We start from the raw sequence: 15,313 nt of genomic DNA, 5'->3' as shown, positions 1-15,313 counted from the left end.
TCTTCTTACTGTGTCATTATACCTGTAGTCCTCATGTGTAGCCATACTGCGTCATTATACCTGTTATCCTGATGTGTCATCTTTCTGTCGTCTTACTGCGTCAATATACCTGTCGTCCTGATGTGTCATCCTGATGTGTTGTCTTACTGCAACGTCTTACTGTATCATTATACCTGTTGTCCTAGTTGTCATCTTACTGTGTCATTATACCTGTTGTCCTAGTTGTCATCTTACTGTGTCATTATACCTGTCATCCTGATGTGTCATCTTACTGTGTCATTATATCTGTCATCCTGATTTGTCATCTTACTGTGTCATTATACCTGCTGTCATGGTTGTCATCAAAGGTATGCAATATTGTACTCAGCCTTCTAACCAACACATTATCTTTCCATAAAAATTAAAAGGGGTACTACAGCAATGGAGTCTTGCTCTTTTTACTTGACAAAGCCCCTCCAGTGCCACAAAAGACATTATACTAACCATTCTCACAGCCTGGGAGGTACTCCTCATGTCAGATAAACACATCTTTACAATAGTGAAATGCTACTTTAAGCAATTTTTAAAAAATTGCAAATGTCAGTGCAACCTATTGCTGCCGCCCCAGTGGAATAAGCCAACTGAGACCGTGAACTGTTTGTGCTCTGCCAGCTGATTCAAAGGGAGCTCAAAGATTTCTGCCAGCAACCTTGCGAGCGCAGTCGACTGGCATCCTCATTAGCCTCCATCCAGAAGCCCTGTCTTAAAAGAACAATTTCGCCACCGACTGAGAAAATGCTAAACATAAGCTAGCAGGGTGGTAAAAGATCCACAATGACAGCCAAGCATGTAGAGCAGGACAAAACAGTGAAGCGCTACACTTCAGAGGCCAGCGCCTTGGCTACAGAAGACTAGAGTTACAGCGACACAGTCACGACCTGCTAACAAGCTATCTAGAAGAACAGAGGCAGATCATATTACAGGATACTGTTACAGTCACATAAGCATAGCCAATGTGTGTGTTCCTGTCTTTTGAGGGTCCCAGGTAAATGTCATCGACACAGGTGCACAGACAGTCACACACACACACACACACACACACACACACACACACACACACACACACACACACACCCTTTCAGCTAAACTCCAATCTGAAGCCTTTACGAAAATACTTAGAAGTACTAATAAAATACTAATAATAAGAACTGTTACTTACTCATGCAGGACACAGAAACAACTTTCTGCATCCCACATGAGTGGCTAAACAAGAAGCTACTTCTCCATCTGTTATACCCAAACAAATTACGGCATGCTTTCTATCTTGATTTCAGTTTGAAGGAGGATAATTTGTCTCCTTACATCCATAGGCTTAAGTTAAATCAGAAGAGCCAGTGACTGGAATGAATCAAATATTAAAGGCTCTAATATCATTTACATCATTCTCTTTAATTCACACACTTTATCTTTTCACTGAAAAGGACAATTTTCTCACTTTAGGAATTAATTTGTTTTGTTACAGACATTTTACGACACTGTGGTGGCATCTGCAGTCTTCTATGCAGCGGTCTGCTGGGGAGGAGGGAGCACAGCGAGGGACAGAAAGAGACTGAACGAACTGGTCAGGAGGGCCGGTTCTGTCCTGGACTGTCCTCTGGACTCCATAGAGGAGGTTGGTGAGAGGAGGATGTTAGCCAAGCTGACATCTATCATGGACAACCCCTTGCTACCCCTGCATGAGACTGTGGGGGCCTTAAGCTGCTCCTTTAGCAGAGGTAGGCCTACTCCTTTATTCTGCAATACTGTCGGTCACTTTACTTATTATCAACCATATCCCCATGATACACACCGTGTGTTTTTGACTTTGTGAAATGTTTTTGTACAAAGACTTAACCATCCACAATAACTGAAAGGTGTAAATAGTGTATATATTAATTAATAATATTATCATTGCATTTTATTGTCTTTTTGTCTTGCCTTTTTTATCCATCACTTGTTTTACTCTGTCCTTTACTTGGAGCTGTTGTAACAAGTGAATTTCCCCCAATGGGGGATCAATATAGTCTAACTTATCTTATGAGATATCTACTTATAAAATGATGAGTGTCTGATTTAGTTTTGTGCTTGCACCGTGTATTATAAGTATCTAAAATTCCTGCAACAGAGGGTAAAGTTAAGACAAATAATAGTGTGAAATCAAATCCAGATCAAATGTTGACATTAGCCACGTCTCCTGGAGTGATATTTGGCCCTGGTCTAAGTAAAACTATTGTGTGAGGCGAATCATATCCTCTTTATCCAGGAAAATAAATAGAGTCCTACGCCGTTCTGCTCGCCCTTGCTCTTGCTCAGAAAAATGTATTTGTAATTTGGTCTATAAAATGTCAAAATATCATAAAAATAACTATTGGAATTTCTTATAGGCCCTGTTCACACACTGATGTTTCTGGTTATTGTCCCTGCAACACTTTCCTCCACTCATGCTACAAAAACTACATGGTACTGTTAGGAAACAGTTTTTTTATTTAAGAACTATGTGTATAAGATGAGTCATCTAAAAGTTTGCCAGCCAGTAAGCTGTCTACAAGGCACGTGCAAAATGTTTGTCTTGACAGCACTATTTACAAAAAGCATAGTCTGAATGAGAGCAGGTTCCTCCAGACTTTGACTATCGCTGTGTAAAGGTACTGTTGTTTTGGCAAGTATTTTATGTTGCCGAAAATCAAAAATAAAAACAAGAAATCTTGCGTACATATACAAATATATCAATATAATGTCAGCACTGACCTCTCCCTCTGTACTATCAACCTTTTTTTTCCCCAATCTGTCCCTTCAGACTTTCCTCTCCTGCCCTCTCTCCCTAATCAAACTCATTCTTTTTTCCATGCTCACCTCCTCTCTGCTTGCCAGCTGGTCTGTTTGATATTGTTGCTACAAGTTAAACAGAGATAGATTAAACTACAGCAGCATGCTCATATGACCCACTTTAATAGGGAAGGGTCATTTCTAGTGTGTGTGTAACCTAAGCAGACAATACTGAAGAATAAATCTATAAAATGACTGCATATTATGGACAAACTTGTATATCATTAAAAACCCACTCAATGTGCCTTATCCCTTACTTAACAACTGTGAAGTTAGAGTGCTACATAATCTAAGAGTCTCACAATAAATCCCAGTTTCTTTTCCTCAGAGGGCAGAGTCAGAGCTAATGGAAATAAAACGATACAAGCTTTTAACCTCCTCTGTAAACATCTTTATTTGCTATTTAACACTTGCTGATTTAACCCATGCCAGGCCTTTTAAGATCACACTTCTGTCAATCCCTTTCAATATTACTGGACTGGTATGGAATGGAATGGTGAGAAGTGCAAATAAGAATATGGTTTTCTGGAGATGTAAAGAAAAAATGTTTTGATTTATGTTTCACATAGAACGTCTCTGTTATTATTTAGAGTGAGGAATCCTTCCAGTGCTGCAAAGCTAAAGATACTGCTCTTAATAGTAAAGAAGCTTCTTGAAGCTTTATCATTTTACCTCCTTATTCTTTTAAGGAACCACGGCCTTGTATATATTAAGACATTGTGGTAAAAAAACAAATCCACATGGCAGCACAAGCTGCACAATAACTGCGCATGAAAAGGGGATTAAATATGTTATGAAGTTCCATGACACTCAGTTCCTATGTTCTTCAGAATTGCGACCAACACAGTATACTTTCTATAATCACGTGTTAAACCCTTGACTCATCTCTCACCCACTTATATTTTGGGTTGCAACGATGTGGCCTGTCAAATGCGCAAAAAAAAGATTCATGGTTTGCTGAACAGCACTCTCTAACTTTGTTTTTCTCCCTGACAGGAACATGACTTCAGCCTGTCGCATCTATCCTCTACTCTTCTCTACCACCTGTTTTTTTTCATTTCCTTTCCTCACTTTTTACTCCTTGACAGCAAACCAAAGATAAACTCTAATATACTACAGTCATTTCATTTTACATGCTTTTCTCTTTCTCTCATTGCCTGTATCTTTCCTTCCACTCCCTTAGCAAGCGGAGGATTATTCCTTGTAGATTAACAGCCTAAATGTGTCTTCGTGGTCTCTACCCTTTTTCTCCTTTTGCTCTTCCTCTCTCGTCTCTCTTTTATAGCATTTTCTCTGCCTTAATCTCTCCTATATCTCTCATTCTTCTCTTATTCTACTCTCTCTTTTTCTGGCTCTGCTTGCCAGCAGGGAACAGTAGATTACCTCCTGTGAACTACAGTCGTGGTGTGATTAGCAGCAATAGTTAAGATGACAGAGCAATCATCTAAACCTATATGGCTGCAGAGAAAACCACCACTCTTGGTATTACACAAGCGGCTTTGATCATAGGGATGAGTGCCATCATCTGCTGATTCAGTGTGTGCACTAGCATGCATGCATATGTGCACGGACAGTGCTCTGATACCACTGCAAAGTACGTTAATAGCACTGTCAAAACAGACTTTTTGATAACTGTTTCATGCAGCATCTATCTATGGCCACCACTTCAGCTGCTGATTTTATTTCCTCTGTTGTTTCAAAGTGCTAATGCCACCCAAGTACCAACCAAAGCAGCCTTAATCAATTCACTGTCGTCAATGGCAATGATGCCTTTCAACTCTCTCCCTTTTAAATGAGATTTGCAATAAAAAAGAACCCGCGGCCTTTGTATTCAGTGGCAGGAGGCTCCTTCAGCTCTCTCAAGTCGCCTGTCTATGAAGTCTGTGCATGCACACAATCTCCAGTGTTACATACAGCAGATGCTTCAGCAGAGGGGAGCCTCACATCAGCCTTAATATTCTTCCATTTGCATATCAGCTTCCCCTCTTTTTCTCCCTCCCTCCCTCCTTTACCCACGCTGTCAGAAATTGATGATCTGCAATTACACAGCATGTGTCAGTGCAACTAAACATCATTTAATAGCTCCAAGCTGACAGTACATGGCTTTGCAAGTAGAGAGGCACAAGAGTCACCATTAAAGTCCCATGTTTTCTACCCTGGAGCATGTTGCTTGTACACAAGCCACATTAGCTGGAATGTGTTATAAAGTGGAGCCTTTAAAATAGAAATGCAAATTCAATATTCCACAGCATACCTATAAATAAACCTATAAATGTAATAGTACATTAGAGGTACAGGAATGTTATTATGACCAGGTGAAGTAAAAATATTCAACACATCTACAGGGGAAGAGGAAAAAACAAACCGATAAGAAAACTTCCATCTTGAACGGAGTAAAAAAAACTACTTTGAGGTCATATAAAATTCTCATGGAAATGAGCGAAATGACACTGTAGGCTAATCTTTAACACTAGCCTACTACAGTACAATAATTAGCTTCATTCAGTTATATTACTTACGAAATGCGACTCCTCTTCAGACTTTATCGAACTAAATCCTTCAATTTTGTTCGCGGCAGACACTTGAAGATAAAGTTTGTACACAAACACACTCACACACACAAGCCCCTCACACACACACGTAAAACAAACACACACACACACGTAAGGTGCTTTGAACTAAAGGGTTATCCCTCGTCCGTCCTAAGCGCTGTACTGAAGCGCGAGCTTCCTCAACTATCACCTGCCATGTGATAGGCACGATGCCTTCATGAGCTGCTCGTAATTTCTCGCACGCTCAAGTCTCAGTTATTACGTTTACATTGGACATTTCAATGTGAGAGCTGGCAACAGCTTTAACACTTAGGTCATTAATTGTCAAGCAATGATTGAGGTTTTGGTGTGCAGTACTTGTATCTGAGAATAAAACCAGTTCCCATTAAATGCAAACATTTTTAATTGTAATAATTCTCTTTCAATCAAGTCTTCTACCGCTCCATATGAGTTTGATCATTTACACATAATGCCAATAATAATAATAATAATAATGATAATATCATTATTTTACAAGCTACTGTAATTTGTAATTTGCATATGTTTTACCGATTTAGCTGTTTACATCGCATGTTGGTGACACAGACCTCTTATAAACTTTTCATTCGATTGCAACTTTGTTGCCATGTTGTAGGAAAAGCTAGATTGAAGTATATCGTAAGTGATGGCAGCAAGAAAAAAAACTCCTCCTTACACCTCAAAAAAGTGTCCTGAGGGAAAAAAAAGGGGGAAGCAAATGGTAAAAAGGTAAAAATAAAAGAATGTTTAAAAAAATGGATGGATTTGTGTTTTTTCTAAACTCTCGTGAATGCCACACGGACTCTGCTCGAGAGGATAGGGGTGTTAGTCATCTCTCCAGTATCAGTATCAATTTGTATCTTTGACGGAAAACTTAAGGCTTAAAAGTAAAAAAAACATATAAACAAAACAGCACAAATAATCATAGAGCAAACAAGTTGCCTCAGCAGCCCTACAACAAAATGATGTGAAATTTAACTTTATACCGTTCTAATTTAATGTGACCCAACACTGCCATCTAGTGGCACATATTACAAAGATCTCAAAATAAAGAACAGTGTCATTTTTGTATATTTGTTTTGATCTATCGTATTATTATTAGCAGAGAGTGGTTCCCTGTAGGGCAAGTAAACTTAGTTTTGATATAACAAAACACTGAACTTTTAAAACCTATTTATGATTAATGTATTTAAACGTTAAGAAAGGGGTTGCGCTTGTATAGCTGAGGACCCTTACCAAAACAGTTTTCTTCTTGTTACCTTGTTTACTTATTGATTCGTTCACTAATTTGGGTCAGGAGATCCACAGAAATTCGTCATTAGGAAAATCAGGTTAAGCTACTCTTACAAAACAAGTGTGTGATATAAGATGTGTTTAAGCCAGTAGGGCACAGAGACAGAAGTTTAAAGTATGCAGTCAGACCAGATTCATGATCACTTCCTGATTAGCTGGTTTCTCCTGAGCTGGTCATTTTCAGAGTTCTGCATGCTTAATTGAGCTAAACTTTTGTTGCCACATATTTTGTGTCTTCAAGATGGAGAATTAGGAATGTCATTCAAGTGGTAATGGGACATGAAGGTAAAATTAAAGCACTGAACCATAAAGTACAATGTAATAAAATCATACAAATGTTAAATATGATTAGAGAAAACTAATTTTGATAGTGGCCTTCTTTTTTTAGCACTACTAATCATAATGTTACTTTTTGTTGTGAGCTACCTAAAAAATCACCAACTTGTTTCCACATATGTCTTCTACTCTTTTTTCCCCCATGAAAAACAAGTTCAGTGTTTTTTCTATTTTTGTCAAAACCATTATTTTAATGAGAATATGAGAACATCAGCACTATACTTCTACCCTCTTACTGTCTAGAATCCCAACGGGCATTGAACAATTACTGTCAGAATTACTCTGTCACGCCCTAATGTGAACAGTCCAATGAAGACAAAATGTCCAAATATATTCAGATTCACCCGGGATATTGACTTACTAACACAATATTATAGAGAACTCAAGGGAGAACAAGTGAAATATTTACTAATATTAAATTCCATCACAAATAATCAGATTTTTTTCCCTTTTTCTTTTTTGTGATTTGGGGCATCCCAGTGGGCAAAAATGGTGATCAATGCCTGCACGTCTCTTTTCCACTTGGTGGAAAAGAGATAATGGTGGTGTTTCTCAGTTTTCAGTCAAATACATGAAACAAAAAAAAAATGTCCTAAAGGATCATCAATGTACATGTTCTGGTAGCCATAGAACCTGACTGAAACAATAGGAACAATAGAGGAATTACATTTGATAGCAAATCTGTCTAAAATCACAATAAATCAAATTTGGAATGACAAGTTCACCTTCACCTGATTAATAGTACTCGTACAAAGCACTACAAATATTCAAGCAAATATATATTATCACCATAGAATTTCCCATCTCACATTGTCAGCATTCATAAGCACATGATACAACATCAAAGTGAAGCATGGCGATTAATTGTTTAAGGCTACATTATCAGTTTTGCCTAAGTGTTGTAGTCAGAAAGACAAAGGCATAAGTGCACAATGATGCTTTAAATGATTCTTAACAAAGTACACCATTTTATTAATGCAAATTTGAAAACAACAGTTCAACACTTCTGTGCTCTTTCAATGTCTGAAATCCAACATACACTTCCTGCATGTAGACACAACTTTCTAGGCCTTTAAGTAACGAGGCAAAGGAAGCTTCATCAATCAACTTTGGCTTATGTTCCCTTAAAAATTATAGACAAACTAAATAAAAATAAATGCACAGCGACACCTATTGCCCAGTAGTATAAATCACTGCAACTAAGACCACTGGGTCAACCCTGATTTTATACCTCATACTGAACCATTAAAAATAAGTAAACAAAGATTCCCAGGGTCCAACTAAATTGTTTTAAATTATCAAAATAAATCAAATGACAAAAAGGGACGGGGTCGGCTCGTGTTGTAAACCAACCAAATTGATGACTCGTAATGCAGTGTTCTCCATACACACTCTCGCACACAAGTAGCCTCTGCATTCCGTGTTACCCTGGCATTCATTGGTCAACTAGAACGCCCATCATAATTCCACAGCTGGAGCTCGTGTTTCATTGGCTAGAGGCGCACCTCCGGTGGTAGCTCACACGCCATTGGTTGAAAAACTAGGTTAGTGGTCCGACAGGCATGACGGTGAAGAGAAACTGGGTCACCGATCGAAAATCGTTTATGTCACAGTTCTGTGGGTTGCTATTACATTTTACCAGCGGCGTCCAATGGATAGACTAAGTTCATGGGACCTGGTGTAAGTATATAATGAATACAATGAAAACAATGCGGGTTATCTGTTTTGTATTTCGGTGACGTTGCTTGGTTTTAAGCCGTGATGGTTATCGTCGATGTTTTCCCAGCTCCGTGGTCATGTCAATGTGTTTTCTAGAGCAGGAGGAGGGACGATAGCTCGCTGGCCAAGTCTTGACACTTAGCGTTCCTTAGCTAGCAGCTGTACGCTAATATTAGTCAAGAATATATGCTGTTATGAATAAAAGGTTGGGAAACCGCTCCATCAGTATGCCAGGATAGCTTTAAGTGTTGCCAGCCAATACCGGGGCTCTAAGGAAGCTAACGCACAGGTAAGTGTTGGTTTGTGGGCTCGTTAAATGTTAACTTAACGTGACCCTAGCGCAAGCGACTAAGAGAAGAGTGCTAACCCGTGCTAGCACGCTAGCGATGTAAACAGGCCTTGGTGGATATCTGGCAAATGGTTTCTTCGACAGCATACATCCTGTTGCGATACCTTCAAAGCCCTCATCGCACATCTCTTTAAATGAAACCGTAACGTGTGTTAGCAACCCATACCGGCACAGGAGCTGTTTCGAAACACAAGGCTAGTATTTGATTATGAAATATCGTGACATAGTGTTGGCATTGGCAGCGGAAATGTGGCGACCATTCGGTTTCTGCAGTGTCCGCAGTGGTTGCCAACAGATGATCATGATTGTGCGTTGGGATTTGGTTACATTGTGCACCAGTTTTATGATTTAGTAGAGGTCTCAAACTTGGGTCGAAGCTGAAGCTTTGGGTTTTGGGCCTTAGAGGTCTCCATTAGGATGAATATATATATATTTTGCTATTGTTATCAAATCTTATGATTCATACTGGCCAGCATGGATGCTCACACACTGGATTTTTATTGGGGCACAGTCTTTTCCAATGGGGGTACTTGATCTTCTCTGGAATCCTTTTCAGGACTCTTGATGTGAAAAGATTTAAGCAGAAGTGGGCTAACAGTCCATTATGGCTTTTATGTTTTTCAAGAGATTATAATTATATAATTTATTGGCTGTATTGTTAATGTGCAACTTGTGTTTTCTCATTTCCGTAAAAATCTTTCATATGTTTGCCTGCATTGTAATGTTATCAGTAGCTTATGTATTAACTGTCTCATGACAGCAAAGACATCCGCTGTGAACCTTAGACTTGGACTTACAAGACTTATTTTTAACTCATACAGGTAGCAACCTACATTAGTGCTTATCACTGTTGATCGATGCTGCCACGAAGGTATTTTGATTCTGTTGATCATGGAAACAAAACAACGAATCAGCCATTTCTTTTAGTAAACCCATTGTTCATGGAAATACATTGTTCAAAAATGATGTTGATTTGTGAATTTTAATTACTTTAAACATCCGTAACTACCATGACTGAAAATGTTGGAATATGATTTTTCTGGATGAGTGATGCACAAAACCCAGTGGAATTCACATTTTATTGTAGTAGCTGTAGGTGGTATTCTTCTTTGTTGTATCAAAAAGCTCTGGTAATATTGTTAGACTACAATCTGATGCTGGGCTTCCATAATGTTATGTTACATGTTGCATGTTTTTTTTTTGGTGTCCTAATAGCTAAATTCAAGATATGAGACACGTTTCTTATCTTATTACACTATTCTTGTTGAATGAAATTAAATGCATGTTGCTTCCTTTCCTAGCCACCTGTGATATCAAATAACTTACTAAATACTTAATACTAAAGTGATTCAAAGTATTGTGATTTCTATGCTTGCTATTCTGTCTGTTGCTGTTAGCAATGTTATCCTTGGTTGATTTACTACAAAAAAATACAAAATGCAGATGTCTAGATTGAAATTTCATTTGAAATGGAGGTATTTGGTATTCTCAGAAAACAATCCTAAAAAACTTTACCAGTAGCTTGCATGAGGCAAACATATATTGATAAAAGTATGACTAAATAAACACAGCACATGCAAAGTCTGAGAATAAAAGTAATATGCAAAATAAGTCAAAACACATAGTGGTGAATCATGGATTTAGGGATCCTCTTTACCAAAGGAAGGACAAACAACTACTACTTTTGTCAAAAAATGGGCTTATGCTTACAGATGCTCTATTGAACAGAAAAGAAAAGTGTGGTGGCCTGATTTTGTGAGAGCAGTATTGAAGGAAAAGTGTGAGAGTTGGATAAGAAGATGAACAGGACCACCAACTTCCTGGAGGCTCTGATGGCCTTACAACTGGTGTTGGCAGAGAAATAATTTGACAAATGGCCCCTATACATTAATCGACATCATGTTGATTAATAATCATTTGTTCGGTTATATGGATTATCTTACATTAGAGCCAAGCTAGCCATTTCCTGTTTCCTTTTGGTTTATTTAGCTTTGTATTTACTGGACAGAAATGACATGGCAGGGTTTCATTCCATTTGATTATACTGTAATTGTGTCTTCATGTTCACAAGCCCTGAGTAGGAAAATGTAAGCAGATTCTTCTCAGAGTTTGCTCATAGAGGAAAGTACATTATCAACTGTATTGTTAATGAAGTTAATGGCCCTTACTTAATGAAACCCTGATTTTATCTATACTGGACTGCTCTTGTTCTGACGACATTGTTACCAAGGGCCACTTGCTCACCAGCTGCCCATCCACATCTTCACCAGCCTGAAGCAGGGCTGCAGTAGTTGATAAGGTGTAGCAGCTAATGTAAGCAGTCACTACTCTCCTCTGAAATTACCATTTATATTTGACTGTTTTTAACAGTTTAGGGGTATTTGCACTTTACCCTATTGGAATTACTGACTGTTTTGCTGGCTAGCTAGTAGGGATGGGCATTTCCAGTAATCTCAATATTTGAGTAATCTAATTACCTAGTATATATATAGTAATCGAGTACTCGCAAATTATATATTTTTTTACCTTAAAAAAACATACGTCAGACAATGATATGAGAAGATGAAGATGACATACAAGTTTGACACCACATATCTTGCACAGAGCGTTATCGTCGTCTTTTTTGTCAAAGTACTTCCAGACATCATTTTTCCTGGTCACGGCCGACATGGTGCATGTAAGCTAGCTGAGTTAAGCTACGTTAGCTGAAAACAATGCATGCGCAGGTGCGCGAGTAGTGTAACGTTACTTGAATAATGACGTCAAACAACGAGTACTTGAATATTCGTCCCCATCCCTACTAGCTAGCTAAGGTTGCTAGCCTTAACTTCTGAAAGTTGTAAGTGTCAAGGATTCAGGGTCACTCTACGCCAATGAGGGTAAAGAATAATCTAAGATCTGCTTTTTTTCCTTTAATGATATGTTTCAACTAACAGAATCAGTTCTGTTAGCTTCTCATTATATAACCTTTGTTTGCAGCGGAACTGCCTCCCTGTAACTGTAGTATTCAAAAACATCTTATATACAAGGAAAAAAAACGGAGATTGAGCATGGCAGCGGGTCATCTGGACCTGGCGAGTTGGCAGGCTTGCTATACACTGAAACCCTGACACAGTATCAATAATTTTTCTAAATTTCCAAAATGTCAGACTATTTCATTCCAGATTACAGGAAGCGAATATAGGCATATACTGGTCACATGGTCAGAAGTACTTGATTATAATTTTGGTGGGTTGGACAGATTCAGTAGCAGCCTTGGTAAGCTTGTTAGATAAGTAGCGGCGAGCAAAAGGTGCTTTCTTCACTTTGGATGAACTCAAACTTTCGAACACATTTTTATGGTAAAGAAAAACCTTCAACTGTACCGTTCCTGGTATATGAAAACAACTCTGGGTATGTGCCAACATCACTGGCTCTGATCACAGTTGCTCTGACACAGTAAGCCAGCAAAGTTTATTGTGTTTGCCCTGCCCTGCTCCACTTTAGTCTGTAGCAACTCACAATTATGTTTAAACATTAAAAAGATGCCATCACAAAAGAAGTATCCAGAGATTTCTCCTGGAAAACGATTCAAAATACCATGAGGAAGTGGTAAATTAGATGGGTAGTAATGAATTATCATAACCAATGAACCCTTCCAAGTCAAACAAGGCAGGATATTGGCATGAAGTCTCATACCTGATATGAGGCAGCTAATGCCACTTTTATCGGACAGCTTCTTTGGTCGAACAGATCAAAGGTATCCCAAGGCCCCACAATCAGAAAGATGTTGCTTAGAAAAAATTGATAGGGTCAGGACAAACTCTTTGAAAGTCCAAAATGTATTTAATTCAGGTCGCTCCAACAAGTTCAACCTGAATAAAGGGGTCTAATCAGATATGTACAGATACATGTCTACAATTTATGAAATATAATCCAATAATACAGCTTGACAGAGCCGATGAAACTTTGAAACAGAGTTTGCTTACCAGTATCATGAAACTTCTTTGTTGTCCTGGAATGGATGATCAGACTTTGAAGCCAAAGTTGCTCTCATACAATGTCTTGATCCATCCCTTCTCCTCTGCTTGCTTTAGTTTCTGTGGTAGCCATGGTTGCACAGACAACTGCAACAGCAAGTTGAAAAAATTGAACCAAAATAAACAGATGTAGAACATAACTGAATACAGCAAAGAGACTTTACTTTATTTCTTTATTTCAGACCCAGGGGGATCCATATCACAAAACACAAAAAAACAGACGCACACACAAAGAGTTGGAACATTTTTAGAAGGATGTAGCATGGGCCAAGGCGATCTGAATCAGCCTCTGAAATAAGCAGTAATTTTATGCCTGTGGGGGGGGCCTTTTGGGGGCACGGTTTTGGTGCATTTGTACTCTTAGGCAAAAGAGTCACTGCAAATCATTACAAGGTTGTTCTAAGTTGTCATCCTTATCCTATAATGAATATGAAAATTATGTGAATAATACGCCATTGCCTTTGCAGTCTCCAGATCTCAACAACCTAACACCTGTGTTAGGCAGTGCTCTCCATCACCGTCATCTAAACACCAAATGAGGGAATATCTTGTGGGAGAGTAGTGATCCATTCCTCCAGTATTTTTCTAAACACTTGGTTCTGTGATGGCTGCTTTGGTTTTGGTGGGCTAACAACACCTCTCTGAGAAACTTTTCTTGGTTTGTCTGTTGTCATCCATCTCTTCATACTGGTTGTGCTTGCAGATTTACAAATCATAGAAGACTGGTTACTGGCCATGGTGTAAGTCTGCGAGCTTTGAGTGCCCTTCTAGCTAACATAAATGCTTGCTTCTTACGACATCTTTCTAATTATTACAAAATTAGCCTTACCTAGGAGGGCTAAAAGAGCAGTCATCAGAGTTTCCAGTGTAATACAAAACACACCTTGTATCTCCTACTTATTGTTTAGTCATCATCATGCACCGGCAGCTCTTGTTAGCAGTTAGCATGTTATTAATAGCTCTTCACCACACCAGTGTTGTCAGTCCTTCAGGGAATTGCGGTGAGCTTCATTTTAGATAGCATTGCTCCACCACAAAAATGTGATTCATTAAAAAAAAGGTTACAGCTATTTTAGTCACAGAAGGTAGTGTGAGCTAAATCAGCAGGACTAAATTAGTGTTCTCCCTGCCAACAATGGATAATGGCTTTGTGCACAGCCTTTGTATCCAGTAATTATTCATCATTCTCTTTTCAAGATCTATGCTCATATCCTTGTCTGATGAAGTGGTGTGTTTTTATGGCTGACCATACAATATTAAAAAGAAACTAACATACTGCAATATCTTTTTTGGGGGGGGGGGATTTCAGGATGAGATAGGTACAGTGTGTCATTCATTTACAGAAAATCCATTATAATTGATATACGACATCATATTTACATTTTATCAGTCTACCCACGGTAACCATTATATACACACACACACACACACACACACACACACACACACACACAAAAGCTTGCAAGATCTGACCCCTATCACTTCTAATTCATTGTGAAAAAAGAAGAGTTGACATACAAAGTTATGGATTTTAGTTCGTATTTGTAGTATTGAAGTATTTGTATCGACATAAAGAAGGAAAAATCTTTACCCTCCTACAAAACTATTTCTATCACTTGTTTGGGGTGGAGTGTGATTTTTGCGATTGGGTGTCTGATGTGCTGCCTGGATCTTTCCACCCTTCATGAACAGGCTTGCTGGCTGCTTCCTGGCTGTGTGAGTGGGTGAGAAGTGTAGAACAGGGAAAGAAGCTGAATGGCTTGCTGACTCACTGATGAAGTAGAAGTAGGTGGTGGATGGAAATTGAGGCTGGCTGGTTTGGAGACCATAGAGACTGGCTGACCCAGTTTCCACTCCAGCACCAGTTCCTTTCAGTGTTCAATCATGACATAGTGGTTTTCCCCTTCTAGCCCAAAGCTTTGTCCCAGTAAAAGAGCTTACCGAGCCTGCCCTGACCTAGTACACTTCAACAGTGCTTCTTGAACTGTGTATTTATTTATTTTTTGCATGAAGGTGGCCCGCCCAAAGTGTGTTTTTTTTTTAAAACCCTCAGAGAAAGTCTCAGGCTGGCTTTTATTGTCACCATTTTCCTAAATTAACAATTTTATTATTATTATTAAAGTTCCCATGAAAAAGCTATCAGAGTGCCATAGGCTCTGTGTCATGTGGTGTTGAGGGCAGGC

General features: G+C 38.7%; 2 protein-coding genes across 6 annotated transcripts in view; one reads left to right on the top strand and one right to left on the bottom strand.

The window, feature by feature from the left end:
- Window positions 1–5,537, bottom strand: part of ppfibp2b (PPFIA binding protein 2b) — a 90,242-nt gene extending 84,705 nt beyond the window's left edge. For all 5 annotated transcript variants that reach the window (XM_069685747.1, XM_069685742.1, XM_069685743.1 and 2 more), the window contains exon 1: window positions 5,364–5,537. The gene's annotated coding sequence lies outside the window, so the exon portion shown is untranslated. The remainder of the gene's footprint in view (window positions 1–5,363) is intronic.
- Window positions 5,538–8,624: 3,087 nt separating this feature from the next.
- Window positions 8,625–15,313, top strand: part of bmal1a (basic helix-loop-helix ARNT like 1a) — a 29,922-nt gene continuing 23,233 nt past the window's right edge. The window contains exon 1 of the mRNA XM_069685669.1: window positions 8,625–8,723. The gene's annotated coding sequence lies outside the window, so the exon portion shown is untranslated. The remainder of the gene's footprint in view (window positions 8,724–15,313) is intronic.

This window comes from Semicossyphus pulcher, unplaced genomic scaffold, assembly GCF_022749685.1.
Source record: "Semicossyphus pulcher isolate SPU_LCO1_2020_fin unplaced genomic scaffold, fSemPul1.0.p SCAF_8, whole genome shotgun sequence".
NCBI lineage: Eukaryota > Metazoa > Chordata > Actinopteri > Labriformes > Labridae > Semicossyphus > Semicossyphus pulcher.
Note: the sequence above shows the minus strand (reverse complement) of the source record. Positions and strands in the feature narration are given on the sequence as shown.